This window comes from Equus przewalskii, chromosome X, assembly GCF_037783145.1.
Source record: "Equus przewalskii isolate Varuska chromosome X, EquPr2, whole genome shotgun sequence".
Lineage (NCBI taxonomy): Eukaryota > Metazoa > Chordata > Mammalia > Perissodactyla > Equidae > Equus > Equus przewalskii.
The window spans coordinates 62,769,438-62,786,621 of record NC_091863.1 but is presented as its reverse complement, the minus strand read 5'-3'; the positions used below and the strand labels follow the sequence as shown (position 1 = coordinate 62,786,621).

At 34.8% G+C, this 17,184-nt stretch overlaps 1 long non-coding RNA gene and 1 pseudogene across 1 annotated transcript; one reads left to right on the top strand and one right to left on the bottom strand.

The window, feature by feature from the left end:
• Positions 1-15,520, bottom strand: part of LOC103563654 (sodium/hydrogen exchanger 2-like) — an 84,263-nt pseudogene extending 68,743 nt beyond the window's left edge.
• Positions 4,561-8,031, top strand: LOC139081048 (uncharacterized). The gene is made up of 2 exons (XR_011535996.1): positions 4,561-4,781; positions 7,876-8,031. It is a non-coding gene; the product is annotated as an uncharacterized lncRNA (long non-coding RNA).
• Positions 15,521-17,184: the final 1,664 nt, after the last annotated feature.

Below are 17,184 nucleotides of genomic sequence, written 5' to 3'. Positions count from 1 at the left end.
TATGCTCTTGTGTGAAAAATTCAACCGTGTAATCATCCACACATCTCTTCATTGCTCTGGAAATCGGTTTCCTCATCTGAAAAATGAGAGAGTTGGATTAAATTATCTCTAAGTTTCATTTTAACTGTAAGTCTGGTTCTAAATTCATACTTCTGTTTTTAGTTTTGAAGAAGAGTAAATAGGAAGTGCATTTCACCTTGAAAAGGGAACAAGACAAGCGCCATGTCATTATTTGTTCATAACTAAATCAGATAGTGCTTTGAATGTCCGATCACTGTTCTGACACATTAAAGCAATAAATGCAGTAATTAATGCTTTGTCTGCAAATCATTTCATAAGTTTAAGAGTGAGGAAATAAGAATTTTTGCACTTTTACACTAGTGAAGTTTTAATCTATGGATGGATTTAGTCCTTGGATCAATGTAAAATATATATTTTTTTGTACTATTCAAAACTAATTTTGAAAAGGTTGATATTACATCATAACCTGAGAGGGGGAAAAAGAGCTCATCAGAAAAGTTTTAAGCTCAATGCTTACCCCACAAGAAGTCAGTTGTCACATTGGGTTGTAATTCTTAGATAATTCATAAGTAATTCAATCAACTAAAATTAAAAAAACAATGTACTAGTTAAGTATAAGATTTGCCTAATAGAACAAGTTGTAAAACGTCCAATGTTTTTCAGTGCATGGAGGAGAGAAAGCTGCCATGGCTGAGAGAGGAATGGCCTCTGTAAGTCTTTGCGTAGAGAAGTCACTCTACACTTGTGAAAGATCGCTGTTATATGGTACTCTACCTGAATACAGGTCTGGCTTCATTGCCCCAAAAGGAACGGAACCAGGCTGCTCTAGGAATAAAGCCAAGCCTTTCCCTTCTCCTTTACAGCGAATTTCTCATCCTGCTTTTTAAATGCTATAAAAATATATAGGAAAAATAACCTGGAAGAATAACCACCAAAATATTGCTATCTTTGAATATTTGGTTATAAATATTTTTTAAAAATTTTGTCAATTTTCTGAATATTTCACAATGCGCATGCATAATTTATAAGAAAAAATAAATAAAACTACTTTCCAAAGTTAAATAGTGTGACTCACACACAGTTGGCAGTACTATACATTACCAGTTTCATGGATGCTTGGCATAAAGAGAAAATCTGGGAGATGGAAATAAGTAAGACTTCTGCTCATTACATTTAATAGAGTATAAGGCTCACATGTTCTCAAGAATAAGGAGAAAATAGAAAATAACAATATAATATACCATTTATTGAGCTCTCCTAATTGGCCAGGTACTGTGTTAAGCCCTTTACATCTCATTTAATACAACATGGTCATGTAGGGAGTAAGTAGTAGAGCTGAGATTTAAACCCAGATCTGTTTAATTTCAAGTTCAATATTCTCAATCACTATCCTACACTACTTTCCTCCATCAAAAAAACTGACCTCATCATACCAAAAATAATTTAATTATAATAAATAATGAGCTATATTCTCAAATACAAAAACATGAATATGTTTGCTCTGCAATGACTATGTCATTTATTGAAATATATTCTGCAACCCTCTCACTCCAACATCTCCAGACTTTATCCACCAAGTAATAGTTGTTGTTTCTGGGACTTGATCTCAAGAATAAAAAATAAAGAAAGAAAAGAAAACACAAACTAATAAAATACAAACACAACTAGTGATGAATGTTCATTCATTTGTAACACAAAACATATATGGTTCTCAGCTCTTCTTCACATTTCTAAGGAATTAGATATGAGCAGTCTACGAATTATACATTTATGAATGAGATGCATCTCAAATTCTATTATTTAGAATTTGAAGGTATCAATGTTATGAGTAGTGGTTTCATTCCCACACTAACACACAAAAGCTATTTAACTCGGAACATAGCTAACAAATAGTAGCAGGCTGAGCTATAAATCCTCAGTCCTGCAGTGCTGGAAGTAGGAGTTTTTCCTTTGATTTTATCGGATGAAAGACTAGCCTGGAACAAAATTTTAAAATCAGATGTTTCCAGATCAGCAATGAACTATATCTCTTCCAGCAGTATCATTTCGTCTCTTTATATCAAACAAATTAAAGGTCAATTTAAAAATGCCCTTTGATTACACTAAAGATAGGTTAGTCTAATAGATTTGCTTTTAAAGAATCTGTGATCCCTGTATAGCAATCTAGATGGCCAAAGCAATCCAAAATGTTGTGTTCTTTTAAATCAAAGTTTTTCTTCTCTATGACATTTCCGCAACGGATCTCTAGAAAACTAAAGAGCCAATCACCTAAGTCAAGACAAATTAGAGTTATAAAATTGCAAATTCCTTTTGAGTGCCACTTTTTATGGAAAATATTTTTCTAGAAAATAACTACTCATAATCTAGTGAGTTCCTCTGGAAAATTATAACCAAAAAATATTTTATACAAGATCAAGTGTTCCTACTCAAATTATCCCCCTCCATCCATTCTCTAGTTGCTCAAATCATACTTTTATTCTTCAAAGACCTGTATCATTTCTTGGTGAAGCCCGCATGACTCATAGTAATTTATTTGCAACTCTAGTTTGACTGTTATCATCTGCCCTGTGTCATAATTACTCATATAGATGTTTCTCCCTCACAAATAATAGCTAATATTCATTGAGCCCTTCCTGTATATCACACACTATGCTTATTACTTCACATACATCAGCTCGTTTAATTCTCACAGCAATTGCATCAGTTAGGCACTATTTACTTTGCCCATTTTACAGATCAGAAAGCTGAGGCTCAGAAAGATTAAGTAACTTGCCTAAAGTTATGCACCTGGAAATCATCAGAGCAGGGACTCACACACACATTAGTCTGACTGCAGAATACAATGTTTTAAAAACCACACTATAATCCCCCATCCACCACTCACCCCACTGGACTCATAGAGGTCTAAGCCTTATTCATCTTTGTGTGACTAGCTCCTGATACGGTGCCTCACACATTTTTTTAAAAGCTTAATAAAGGTGTCAAATGGCTATTTCTGAGGCTCACTTTGGCTTAGGTGAGTGCTTCTCAAACAATCTATGGTTAGAGATCAGTTTCTGTCAAGTACAATAAAAACAAATTACTAGAAAAATGAAATTAAAAAAAGACAAATGAAGTAAAAGAATAAGACGTATAAAATACAAGCCCTCCTTTATTATTATATTTAAATGATTGTAAAAGACTATGAAAGTTTTCAATTTGTGGACTCAATTGTTACTTTTTGAATGGATGTACAAAGGAGTGCATGAATGACTAGGGGGATTTTAGATCAGACACCATCAGGCCACTTTTCTAAAAGAAAACACTTGTATTTATCATGTTCGTATGACTCACACACAACCTTCCCTGTGGAGAACTGAATCCAGGAAGTGAGTAAATGACATTCTTAAGTGTCTTATGCTTAAAGGAGAAGGTAACATAAATTTCCTAAAGATCCATAATGAGTCAATGGCAGACATGACCTTTTATTCTAGAATTTAATTACTAAGAAACTCTTTTACTCATATTGCAATCAATATTTGAACCTTTAATTAAAATTCAGGTTCCAATCTTAAAGGCTCCAAGAAATCTTATTGAATTCATCAAGAAACAAACATGAATCAAATTAAGATAGCACATACAAATCAAGGCTAATTCTATTAAGAGAGAAAGGACTTAGAAATAAGCTATGATTTTTATTTTTTTTAAATCTGATTTGGGTGTTAGATTTTCTCCCATGCCTGACCACAAGAGTTTATGCATTGCTGTGACTTCTGCACAAAGGGACTATAATAGCCTAACAAAATGTGTTTTGACATTGTGAAATGCTTCATAGTGATCTAGGCTTATGATATTCAAAGTTTGGTCCTGAATTTGTGCTAGTCCATGAACTCATGGTTAGTACAGAAATTGGAAACTTAGGGTCTACCCAGTGGTGCAGCAGTTAAGTTCGCACGTTAGGCTTCAGCAGACCGGGGTTCGTCGGTTCGGATCCCAGGTGCGGACATGGCACTGCTTGGCATGCCATGCTGTGGCAGGCATCCCATATATAAAGTAGAGGAAGATGGACATGGATGTTAGCTCAGGGCCAGTCTTCCTCAGCAAAAAGAGGAGGAGTGGCAGCAGTTAGCTCAGGGCTAATCTTCCTGAAAAAAAAATTTCAAAAGAAATAGAAAGAAAATGACATTTTAAAGAAACTGTGATTCTATTAGGTATCTTTAAGGAATGTTCTCAGACTAATAGTGTCTACCATGAAAATAAAATATGAGCTATAGCTATCATATTTGATTTTATTTATCTACATATTTTGAGCTAGGACTTCATTTTAAATTTAAGTTTAGTATTTGAAGTGTCCAACTAGGCTAGAAAGTAAATAGAAGGCACTTGTCTGGAATCTACAGATAATGAAGATCACAGTTGCCAACCAAAGCCATGTGTGTGTCAGTGGGATTGTCGGGGCATTATCCGGCATGCCCCTTTAAAAGCCATGTGTCCTTGAGGCTGCTGTCTAGGCTATACGCCAGCATTCACAATGATAACAGTCCTGGGCTTGGCCAATCCAGCTGCTTTCTCGTGGGAGAGTTAGCACCAGGACCCTCGCGGTCTGAGGGAACATGGAGGCCCTCCGGGGGTCCTCTGATCCTTGGAATGCAGGTCATCCAGGGATGATCCCCCTTGGCAAGCAGGCAGCCTTTGTTCCTCTGCCTAGTTAAGCAAGCTTCTCTCAGGGGGCGGTAGCGGGTGCACGTTGCTGTCCAGCTGGCCGAGAGTGGACCTTCCCTGTAAGTAACTCCCAATAAACCCATATGTCTCGTTCGCTGTCTGCGGGTTTTTTCTTTGCTCTCTCAGCAACCTATCCTGCACTGCCCACCCAGATGGGCATGTGGCGGAACAGGGATAGAAGACAAACTCCTTCTAAAAGTGAAAGAGCTCTATGCTCCACAGGCACACAGTGTTCTACCATTTGAGTTAGCAAAGAGGAACTTCTACTACATCCCAACAGTTTTGAAAACTAGCAAAGTTATAATACAGTATAGAAATTTCATTATAAATGGCATTTTTGTGCTGATTGATGTCACTTTCTTTGTAAAGCATTATTATATTGTAAAACAGATGAATTGTGGAATTTAACAATTGGTACAACTCAAACTCATTATAGAACTGGAGGCTTAAGCTAGAATGTTCTTAAATTCTAATGACTTGTCTTTGTAGTTCACTTAAAATGCACAAAAAGAACTTTATATTTCTAATATCACAAAAATACTATTTGTCACTATATAAAAACATTTTTTTGAATCCTCATGTTCTATAAGTATCTGTTTTTTAAAAAATTTAGAGTTTTTTTATAGTGGGGGGAAATGCTATATAAAAAGAATACTCTTTGAGTATTTTAATTATAATTAGAAATTCATTTTTCATTAAAATGTAAAATAATTTTGTTCAAGCACCTGAACAGGAATCACAAACAAGCTAATTGCACAAATAATTTTCTACAGAGAACATAATCCTTTAAGGATATTTATAATATGAGGATGGAAGATGAGACATGAATTACCTGCTGCTTTCTGCATGGTAACTTCGATATAATATTATCTGCAGAGCCAGTGAATGGTGCACTTTATTAATTGTACATAGAAATGATACCAGACAAGAATAGTTGTTCCTCTATCTCTTCTGCCAAGAAGTGTTGTCAATCTGACATTTAATAACAATGCCCACTCTTTTCTGAGAGTCTGTAAAACAATATTAGGCAGTCATAGCTGTCTGACCTAACCACTATTAATTAACAAACATTGTTCTCCTACCTATGCTGGTAGGCAACAATAGCAAACTGTTTTCTGAATGAAATACAGACCAATTTAAAACTCAGAGAAGCAAATTCATATTTGTCAAGCTTTAAAAACAAAGTAACAAAATGTAATGGTGATAAAAACCATATTTTCATGTTTCTAAATAGAAATCTAGCCTTTGGGTGGTGAACGAAAGGGATAAAGAGGAACATAAGTATGGTGAAGGATAAAAATTGGACTACTGGGGGTGAGCACGATGAAGTGTATTCAGAAATTGGTAAACAATAACTTACACCTGAAATTACACAATGTTATAAAACCACTATAATCCCAATAAAATTACTTGGAAAAAAAAGAAATCTAGCCTTGTATATTGATCTCAAAAAATCACTAATGACTGTTAATTTATAATACAAATATATACATATAATTTAATTGTTAATTATAATAAAATTTAACATTTTATACATGAATTTAATATTATAGCAATTCGTGCCACTGATGGTTGGATATTATTTGTACCAAAAATGTCTAAAGTAGGAGGCAAGTATAATAAAACCTATCTTTAAAATATCAGTAAATGTGGACTTATTGACTTCAGAAACAATGAATTATTGAAAAGGAACAAAAACAAGTTCTATAATGGATGCACTATACCACTGTTACAAGCACCCATGATTAAGACTGGATGCCTGTTGCTTTTAGGCTGAAAATAGTGTTCAGTCTCACAATTCTCCTAATAGTGTTTTAATTACTTTTCACACAGTAAAGTTGCTTCCCCATTTTCCCCTCAAAAAAAAAAATCAATGATCATATTGACCATTTTCAGAATGAGTAATCCTCCAGGTAGAACCTGATTCATACACAGCTCATTTCTGAAAAAGTGATCAATGCTTGACTGAGGGCAGGCATTTTGTGCTACATTTTTCAAATTATTGGACAATGGAACAAAATGGAAGAGAGAGAACTTTTTTCCAAAGTAAAATTGTGGCTACAATTATACTTTTGCTACAGTGATTCAATCAATGAATAACTACAGAATGACTAAAATTTACTTTTCATATTTAAATAGCATTCAGTTAATATATTTTCATTTTATTAATCACATTTTAGTGAAATAGGTATTATCTACATTTAACAGATAGAGAAACTGAAGCTCAGAAGGTTTTGAAGGTTTTCTATTTCCATCAAAAAAAGGCAAAATTTTAATTATTCAAAGGTATTTAATATCTAAAACCTATGAATTGACTGTTAGTTGAATTATCATTTTATCCATTTCAGTTACGAGTTCAAATATCTTCAATATCTTACTGGGCTTGGTCATTTAGGAGACACAAATATCAGTGGTCCATTTCTTAATCCAGTGCTTTCAGCCTAATTAATTTTCCAATTAATACAATGTCTTAGAAAAGGATTCTCTCAAATATTTTATTTTTTTCTCAAATATTTTAAATCATGCTTGAGCTCTTCTTTTTAAACTACATTCAAAATAATTGCACTCTGGGTAAGACAGAGTTTTACACATAAACACAAAGTCTATACAGGTGTATATTTTTTAAATGATATTTATACAAAAAACTTTTAAGTAACAAAAATTCACCTAAAGTCTTAGCCTAAGATGATATGAATGAAATTAAATCATTCAATGGTTGTGTTACCCTAAGAGAAGGGTGTTACCTGAAGAGAAGATCTCTTCTCACTACCTTTGCTGGTCAAAAGAAACAAGATTATCAGATATAGCCCCAAAAGATACTTGTAATCCTTACTCAAAATAAAAGATCTTAGGGTGAGCCCCAGCGGCCTAGCAGTTAAGTTCAGTACGCTCCACTTTGGTGTCCTGGGTTCAGTTCCCGGGTGTGTACTTAACACCACTCTGTTAATGCCCATGCTGTGCTGGCAGCCTACGCACTAAAAAGTAGAGGAAGATTCGCATGGATGTTAGCTCAGGGTGAATCTTCCTTAGCAAAAAAATTAGTAAATAAGTAAATAAAAGATCTTAGGCTTACAAAAAAATAAGCATTACGAGATTTTCAGAGGAAGCAAATAGTTTTGACAATATTATTTTCCCTATGTTTCATTCTTTCAGGATTCAACACAGACGTGGCAACAACCTCCACATTGCCAAGTTCCTTCAAAGTCCAGGGTACTCAAAAGAAGAAAGCCATTTAAAAGATACTATATTAAAAGCTTTGAAAAATGTCCTGGATTAGAAGAATTTTTAAATTTAAATTGCCTTATCCAATCCATTTGTTGGCTTTTTTTAACATGTCTTCCATAATAGATAACAAAGACAATACAAATCAAAGACAATTTAAAGCAGAAACCACATCTCTTGACAAATGAAGATACAATCACCTAGACCATAGATAGAATCCTTGCTTTCAACTTAGAACATTTTATTTAAAACAGACTAATTCCAACCACTGTACTTCACATTTATTATTTACAGTATATCCTTTTAGAACTTAAAATGGCATTAGTTTTGTGGAAATTAACTTGAAAATAAATCTTTTCCTTCTTCTTTTTAAGCTTCTAGAAAATCTGCAACATTTGAAAAATTCATGCCATTATTGCTTTTAAAAACCCCGAATGGGATAGTCTCCCTAAACCCTACCTCAAAAGCATTTAGATGTTAATACTGTTTAGCTTACTATGTGGGCATTTAGCCTTATGAGCTTATTATTAGACATGAGGTACTATCATCACTGGTTAAATGCCAGTTATGGATAAGAGAAAAACATATTATATGCCGTATGGTTTACAAAGGAAGTCATAAAATTATTTAATTGTTATGGCAGAAAGTTTATCTATATGATAAGTGCTAATGACAAGCTTATTTACACAGTGTGACATCTAATTACTTACCAGAGGAAAGCTATTCAGGCCAGATACACTAATCTTTTAGGAGAATGATTCTCCCCTGCAAAGATAGAGAACTGCCCTAGGTAGCCCCATGCCAAATTCTCAGCATTTTTGTCATGCAATGAAGAGTCATACTGACCCCCACCTCCAACATAGGCAAGGTAGTTGGAACATAACCATTTAATCTCTACAGGGAGCCTATAAGCTTGGCCACAATAACACTTGCAGTGCTATGACTAAGTGACTCTATTGGCAATAATAGGAAATCCTAGTAGAGCATAAAGTGAGGCTCCTCCTCCCATATCTAGGAGATGCAATTTCCTAGATTTCTAGTGGAAAATCAGACTCGATTCCTAAAAGAAATTCTCTAAATCAAAAACTTGTCCAAATACTTATGCCACAATCCCTGAGAGATGGAACATTTCAGCTGTCAGGTAGGAGAGATAACTATATAAGAAGACAGAGAAAGGTTCAGTGACCCAGAAGGTCTTAGTAAAGCAACGGTAAAGGCAGCAACCATGTGAAACAGTAGCCAAATGAAAACACCTCCTATTCCAAAAAAAAAAAAAACCTTTCCTATCCCCGCCAAAATATCGACTGGTTTGATAGATGGCATTTCACAGAAAGATTTGAACAGCTTATAGAACACCTGCATAAAAAAAGATTAGAGTAAATATCAATCAGAAAAGTCTCAAATTATGCCCTATGTATCCTTCTAATTTGAAGTTTCTCAACTTTTGTCTTTTAACTCCCCATTTCCTTCTCAATACGAATTCCTAGAACGCTTCCCCATATCAACAGATATTTCTACAAATCAATGTGAAATTATGCATGATTTGGTCTAAAAATTCTGATAGGCTGTGAAGATATCCTTAATGGTTAAGGTATTCTTATCTGCCATGACTGGGAAGACTGTGACCTCCAGAAGTTTTATCCCACTTTTCACTTAAAAAACTGATAGAAGATTAATATATCTAAAACATATTAATGATCAGTAAACAATACTCTCTCAATTCATAAACTTACTTCTAGGACTAAATTGCTCAAGTATGACCTAAACCAGAATTCAGTTCTTATTTAAATTTCAGGGGTGAGAATAAGAGAACCTAATTCATTACCTAGAAAGCTCATGACTAGGATATTTACAACAGTAATAGCGTCATTAAGGAGGATTCTCCAAACAACAAAATATGTAGCTTTTCATTCACATGTATTTTTTCAAATATAGAGAGTACAGCCACAGGATCTACTGCAGCGATCAAACTACCAAACCAGAGGTTATAGAGCAATGACACATCTTGAAGGTTGAAGTACTTTACCTAGCATATGTCATAAAGGGAAAGGCCTATCCCAAATGCATTCCACATGGTTTCAACCACAGCATGCAATAGAAGGGTCCCTATGTTTTCAAAAAATGGCTCACTGGGTATAAAATATCCTGCAACAAGGGCTATTGGTGGAAGTAAATACAAGAAAATTATATCACTGTCCATTACTGGTGGGGAGTTGTCATTTAAACTGTAAATTAGTCCTCCTGTGATGAGACTTACAAATATCAAGAGGTAACTTTCAGGTACAACTGGGGGCATCTTACTATAGAGGTGAAATTCCGAAAAGAGAAAAAAGAGAGAGTATCATAACATCTTCATTCTCAATCATCTTTACATATCAGCCATTTTGTCAAGCATCATAATTTCAGGAAAATAACTTCTCAGTCATTTCATATTTTCCATTTTAATAATGACTTATTAAAGATGCAGAGGCATGAATGGAAGCATTTTTCTTTATAATAGTAAAATATTTACTAATAGAGCAAAAGTATTCACAGTTAACAACAACAAGATTATCCATGTTCCCACTGAATCATTTTCAAATGTGGGTACATATTTTAAAATGGAAACAATGCATTTATCAGCTGGTGATATTCTTCTGATCTTCTCGTGATCATAGTGATAGATATCAAAGCTTTAAAATGCATAGAATTGAGAACCATAATTTAAATGTCTGCTTTGAATAATAAGAGCTGAAAAGGGCTTTAGCAATCATAACTAACTCTTCATTGATAAGGAATCATCTTTAATTATTTATAAGGAAATCGAGGCCAAAGAAGCAGGGTGACTTTTCATGGTTATAGAGTAAGTATGTGACAGAGCTGAAATGACAATCCAGCCATGTCTCCTGACTCCCAGTCCAATGTTCTTATAATTACCCCAAACTGTCACTTGGTCTGACAGACAGACCTGGGCTTACATTAATTCATACCACTGGATTATCAAAATACAATCCCAACCATAAAGTTTGTTTTTTCTCATAGAATGATATTAGTTTTTCATCCCTTCAGGGAAATACAGCCGCCTCTAGCAGCCTACACGGCAGCAGTTCTGTGTTTTATCCTGTGTTCTTTCACCTTTGCCCTACATTATATATGCGACATCATCATGCTCTAGCTTACATGAAGCCTATAGATAATGACTAATTATCACCAACCCTCTCTGCTATAGAAAGGACCTTAATGTTTATCTGAGATAATCCATCTTCTTCCTCTCTACCTCAGCCCTCACCAATACACTGCTGAAATCCCTTTCAGATATACTCGTTAATTAATTTGCCTACAAATTTCTCAAGGATTGAGGCTAGTTTTTACGTTTATCCCCTAGCACATTTCTGGCATGTAGAAATAGCTTAACAGATACTTATCGAATCAATAATAAATACATTTTTAGATAAGAAAGCCAGTTAGCTCCTAAGTTAGACTTTATTTCTCAATAGTTTCAAAAGTGCTTTCACATATATTCTATTTGATTGTCTCATCACAATTCTCATCATTTAATTCTCTCATCATCACCAAAACAGCAATGTTATTCTCATTTTAGAAATGATAAAAATGAGGCACAAAGAAGTACTTCACTCATCCAACACATACTTATTGATTGCTTATGTGCAAGGCACTGGCTCCTAAATTTGCACAGATATTAAATACCTCAAAGTAATCTTCTCTTTCCACTATACCGTGCTGCTTCCCTCTTTTCCTTCTGCAGAGCCATTTCTTTCCTCTAGGCATTGAAATAATTAGAAAGCTCCTCATGGGAAGGATGGAGTCTTGTTCAGCTCTGTAGCCCATGGGCCCAGTATAATGTTCCACACGTAAAATGCACTCAAAAAATGTTTGCTGAATGGATGAATGAATGCCAATAGGAAATTTTTTTTTAATATACATTCTCTTACTAAGGTTGTGGCAAAAAAATATCTGTCAGTGATGGCTCAATAAAGTCCTACTTAAACATATGGGGATGGATGACCTATTGGGAAGGCCCTTTGCTCTATGCTCCTGACATTAATATTTAATTAGACTATTTATTGCAATCAACATATCGAGTACTACAAGAACAATTTAAAAGAACGTTAACTCTCCATAAGTGCTAATTATTGTCACCCAAGACAGCATGTATTTCTAATCAAGGAGGCATAAGACCAGCATTCTAGTTCTGGTTTATGAAGTTCACAAAGCATCTTCTCTCCCTGGGCCTCAGACTTCCTATCTATAAAATGAGGGGGTTGGATGAGAGTGATCTCTAAGGATTCTTCCAGCTCTGACAATCTATCATGCTATGAACATAGGGATTTTGTGTGTGTCATCGTTAAATATTACATTTTACGAATGGTAAAGCTTTGGTATCAATAAAGTCACTTAACTAAAACTTTGGAATGATAAACGTGATTTCTTTTAGAATAAATTTATTTTAAAATAACAAAATTCTACAGATTCTTCCATGTTTTCCTGGCATTATTTTTGGTTCTGAAGTAACGATTACTCACTCATAAACATTTCAAACATTTAAAGGATTCATAATTTTAACACCACCAAGGCAAAAGCCAGGCAAATTATTAAAGAACATAAAAGAAATAACTGAGAATAAATCTACTTAGAAGAGGCATAACACTAGTAATTCAGAGTGTTCATAAAGGCAAAACAGTTAAAATATAACAGCTCTTCTTGTTGGATTTATTCTTACTTTATTTTTCCCCTTAAATTCTGAGTGGTGGCAAAAAGGCATATCTTTTAAAAAACAAGAAATGGACTTGTCCCACTTTCTCACTGCCTTGCAACTATAACAATCTTCCTGTGAGGAGAAAAGGTTGCCTAAAGGCTCAAATCAGTTAGTATCCAAAATCAATCTAGATACTAGATCTAGAGAATCTCTGTTTTTCCTTTTAATGTTATGCCTTGTCTTCTCTTGAACGATTGGTAACCTTTGCAGTCTAAGTTCTTGTGCTGAACCTCTTCCTGCCTCCTTCTGCTGGAAGACCACCAACATTTGAACATAATCACTGCAACAGCATTTGAGCTGTGAAAAACAAAAGGGTCCTTTTAGCAGACAAACAGGAAGCAAATATTCCAGCTTCCCCTTCTCTGGTCTTTTAAGAAAAGGGTGTCTTTCTTAACATCTGGAAAAGCCCTGAAAGTCCCTAGTGTTAGGCAACTCCCTGAGAGAGCCTTGGGAAATTCCTCACTTACTGATCTTTGCTGGAGGGGCTACCATCCAGAGTGTAATCTTGAAAGGGACCTGCACATGCTGGTAATCCAGGGAGAAAATGAATGTGTGAGCAGACACCACTGAGACATTATCCTGTGTGCCTTCAGGTTCCTAGATGCCATTGTCTGCCCTCAGGTCCCAGTAGCACCGCATGCTATTCCCAGAGGCTCCCAGAAGCTGGGAGCAGAACTGCCCTAAGCAGCAGAGGAAACAGTAGCCCCGCCTGCGGGCCATCACTCGTTTTGCCTGCTGTGCTTGCTAAAGTATTTAATCTCCTCCCCAGCTGCAGCCACTCACAAATACAGTTTGCTATCCCTGACCCTTAGACCTGCTGGCTACCACTTAATAGATCAGCGGAAACTCCAGCAGCTTCCTGGAGTCCCTGAAGAGAAAAGCTGGGCCATTATGCCCTGGAATGAGATTAGAGCGCAAAGCTAGCACAGGGAGGAAACTGGACAGAAAAGAATTTTACCCCCAGTCCTAGCTTTCAAGGGAGGAAAACCACTGGGAACTGGATTCTGGCCACTTCGCAATCTATTTTCTTACTACAAAATCTCTCCAATTCCAAGTGGATGTAGAAAACTATTCAAGAACTCCTAAATCTCCAGAAACTGTCAAGGCCTCTTCATACAATAATACTAATTAAGATGTCAATTTCAAGCTGCCTTTGCTGGGAAAACCCCAGATGCAGAGATCCTTGTTTTCACAGAGTTGAGGGAAAGGATTGACAAACTTAAATCAACTGCTCTTGAAAACTCCAAGAAAGAATCATTTTTGTTATTCCAAAGAAGTGGCCTAGTAGTTAAAAGCAGAATACCAGTACTATTTGCACCATAATTTATATCTTCCATATGATATCTTTCCATAGATCTTCTAAAAAATGGCAAGGACTTTCTACTCCCACTTCCACTCCGTGCAAATTACGCCTATTTTATTTGTTAGTCAAATTACTCAGATTTTACCATGACCAACATGTACTGATTGCTAATAAACACAGTGAGATTTCACCAGAAAGGCTGACCTCTGCAATAGTTACATATTCTTTTGTATTATCGTGCCCTTTTCATTTTTATTTTCCTCAAATTAGGCATAAATTTAAACCTGGTTTCTTCTTTTCTGTTGTTTTCCTTTGTCAAAATCTCTAGAACATCTCAGTACATAGATTACCAAATTGAATATCAACAAAAATTTAATGCTTTCATATTTATTTTGTCTGTGGCAATCAGGGAAAAATATGTAATTAAAAGTAGGATGTATTGTGTTATTAGTTTCAGAGAAAGAATAGAGCCAAATATCTAAAAAAGGAAAAGGCTTTATGTAATCTCCATGTGATATCTTTTCCTGAACTTTCAATGATAAACATTCACATAATACTGACCATATGATTAACAGGTTATATATATATATGTGTGTGTGTGTGTGTGCATATATATATATATATATGGATAATGTACATATGAATCCCACGGCATGTTGACAAAAAGTGAATTTTCTCTGACTACTATTGCATTTTTAAATGATATCTTTGTATTTGTCCTATATAATTACAGAATCCTGTGTTAGTACTGTCTCTTCCTTATAAATATTTTGTATTTTCAGCTTCTAAAATTAAACAGACCAGAATAGACCACCATTTTTTCGGGGTAAAGACGTTAACTTTAACAATGCTTGCAATAGGCACTCGAAAAAAAAATGTGGTTGATGGTGTTGCATGTCTTTTAAAGTGATGTACACTTTGAGTGTTATGGCAAACATAAATATTTGTGATACCAAGGAAAATTATTCTTTTGTGTTTTCTGCATATTCTGAATACTGCAAAATTACACATTAAAAGTGGGAAAATGTTTTCCTGGTAATTTTTTATTTTTAATAATAATCATCCTTACCTTTCTGATAGAAGACAGAAACAAACAAAATACACACTTGTGAATCTACACACTCACACGGAAGGGGGAAGGAAGGAAGACAAAAATAAGCCAAGTATTTCACAAAACAGGATGCCTGGTGTTAACAACCTGGTTGACTATTCACAGAGAACACAGGTAATTAAAATATGGGAGCCCTAGGCTATTAGATAAATCAATGACTCATTTTTTTCTTAGCTGCCTAAACACCATCTAACCTAAGAGCTAATGATAAATCAATGACCCACTTTCCAACAAAAAGATATAATTTGAAGACACAGACTCACCAATGTATATGCTTTTGATATGTCAACAAGAAGTCTTCTTGAAAATAAATATAATTTTTAAAGTGGGGCATAACTTAAAAACGTACAACTTAAAATTTAATTACCCTGTAACCTTCTTTATTTGCAATTTCATTTACCATCATCCTGTACTCAACATTAAGCTATTCACTTTACTTTTAGATCCGAGACTGCTAATTTGGCACTAATCACTATTCTCAGTAATTATTTTCCAAGTTTCCATTAGACCAAATTCTGAATTAATCACATTAGGTGATTATTCAATATTGTTGTACCTCATTATCTAGGTCTAGCCTTTTATGTAAGAGGCATATAATGTGATTTTAAGATCCATGGAAGGTCACCCCATGAAAAGAAAAATATTTCTCCATTCTTTTTCTTTTTTATTGATGTGTAATTTATATATATATTTTTTGCTTCTTTTTTTGGGTGAAGAAGATTGGCCCTGAGCTAACATCTGTTGCTAATCTGTTTTTTTCTTTTCTCCCCAAAGCCCCACTATATAGTTGTATATCCTAGTTGGAGGTCATTCTAATTCTTCTACATGGGACGCCACCACAGCATGGCTTGATGAGCGATGTGTATGTCTGCGTCCACAATCCAAAGCAGTGAACCCTGGGCCACCGAAGTAGAGTGAGTGCATTTAACCACTCAGAAATAGGACCTGTCCTTATAATTTATATTTTTAAAAGTTCGCAGTTCTTAAGTGTTCAATTTGATGAGTTTTGGCAATTTATATACACTTTTGTAACTACCACCCAAAAGAAGATATAGAACTTTTGTCTCATGCTCCTTTTTAGCCTATTCCCACCCTAATACACAGACAACCACTGTTCTAATTTTTTTCAATATGGGTTAGTTTTTGCCTCTTCTTGAACTTCATAAAAATTGAATCATACAGTATATACTCTTTTGTATCTGCTTTCTTTTGATCAACATAGTATCTACAGGAATTATCCATGTTGATATATGTATCTGTAATTAAATCCTTTTTATTGCCAAGTGGTGTTCCAGCATACAAGTATACCACAATTTCTTTATCCATTCTTATGTTGATGAACATTTGGGTTGTTATTAATTTTGGATATTGTGAAAAACACTGATATGAATATTCTTGAAAAGGTTTATGCCGATGTATATTTTCATTTCTTTTGGGTAATTATCTGAGTGTAATTACTAGGTATTTCCCCCTTTTTAAAAAAAATACAGGACAACGTATTTAACTCTATAGCCTGTTAAAACATATAATGTAAATCAGTAAAAAAAAGAATTATGAACTTAAATTCATAGTATAGGATAAGTGACTGAAGTCAGAGGGACTTGGTAAATATAGAAGAGCAATGTACTTTGAATCAGGAGACATGGAGTCTGGTCTCACAGTTAGAAGCTAGTTCTATGACCTTGGACAGTTTACTTAACCTCTGTGAACTTCTATTTCCGCCTCTTCAAAAATAAGGTTTAGTGTTTAATTCAAAATCATTTGAGTGTCTGCTGTGTACTGCATATGTAGCCATTATGCTATGCAGATATAGAACTACATGCTGTAGACATAAGAAATAACACTGATTCCCCGCAATCAAGAAGCAAGTGCTTTGGTGGGAGAAACAGTCACACAAACAAATAAAGTCTTTAGAATATAATAAGTGAGGTTCATCAACAATAGGTAAATAACCAACAGTTATCTATTGAGTATCTACCTTGTGTTTCCTGCTAGGCACTGGGCATATAATGCTAAATGCTTGCAGTATAAGTCAGGCCTTTGTGGTACAGACTAGTAGGAGATACAAAT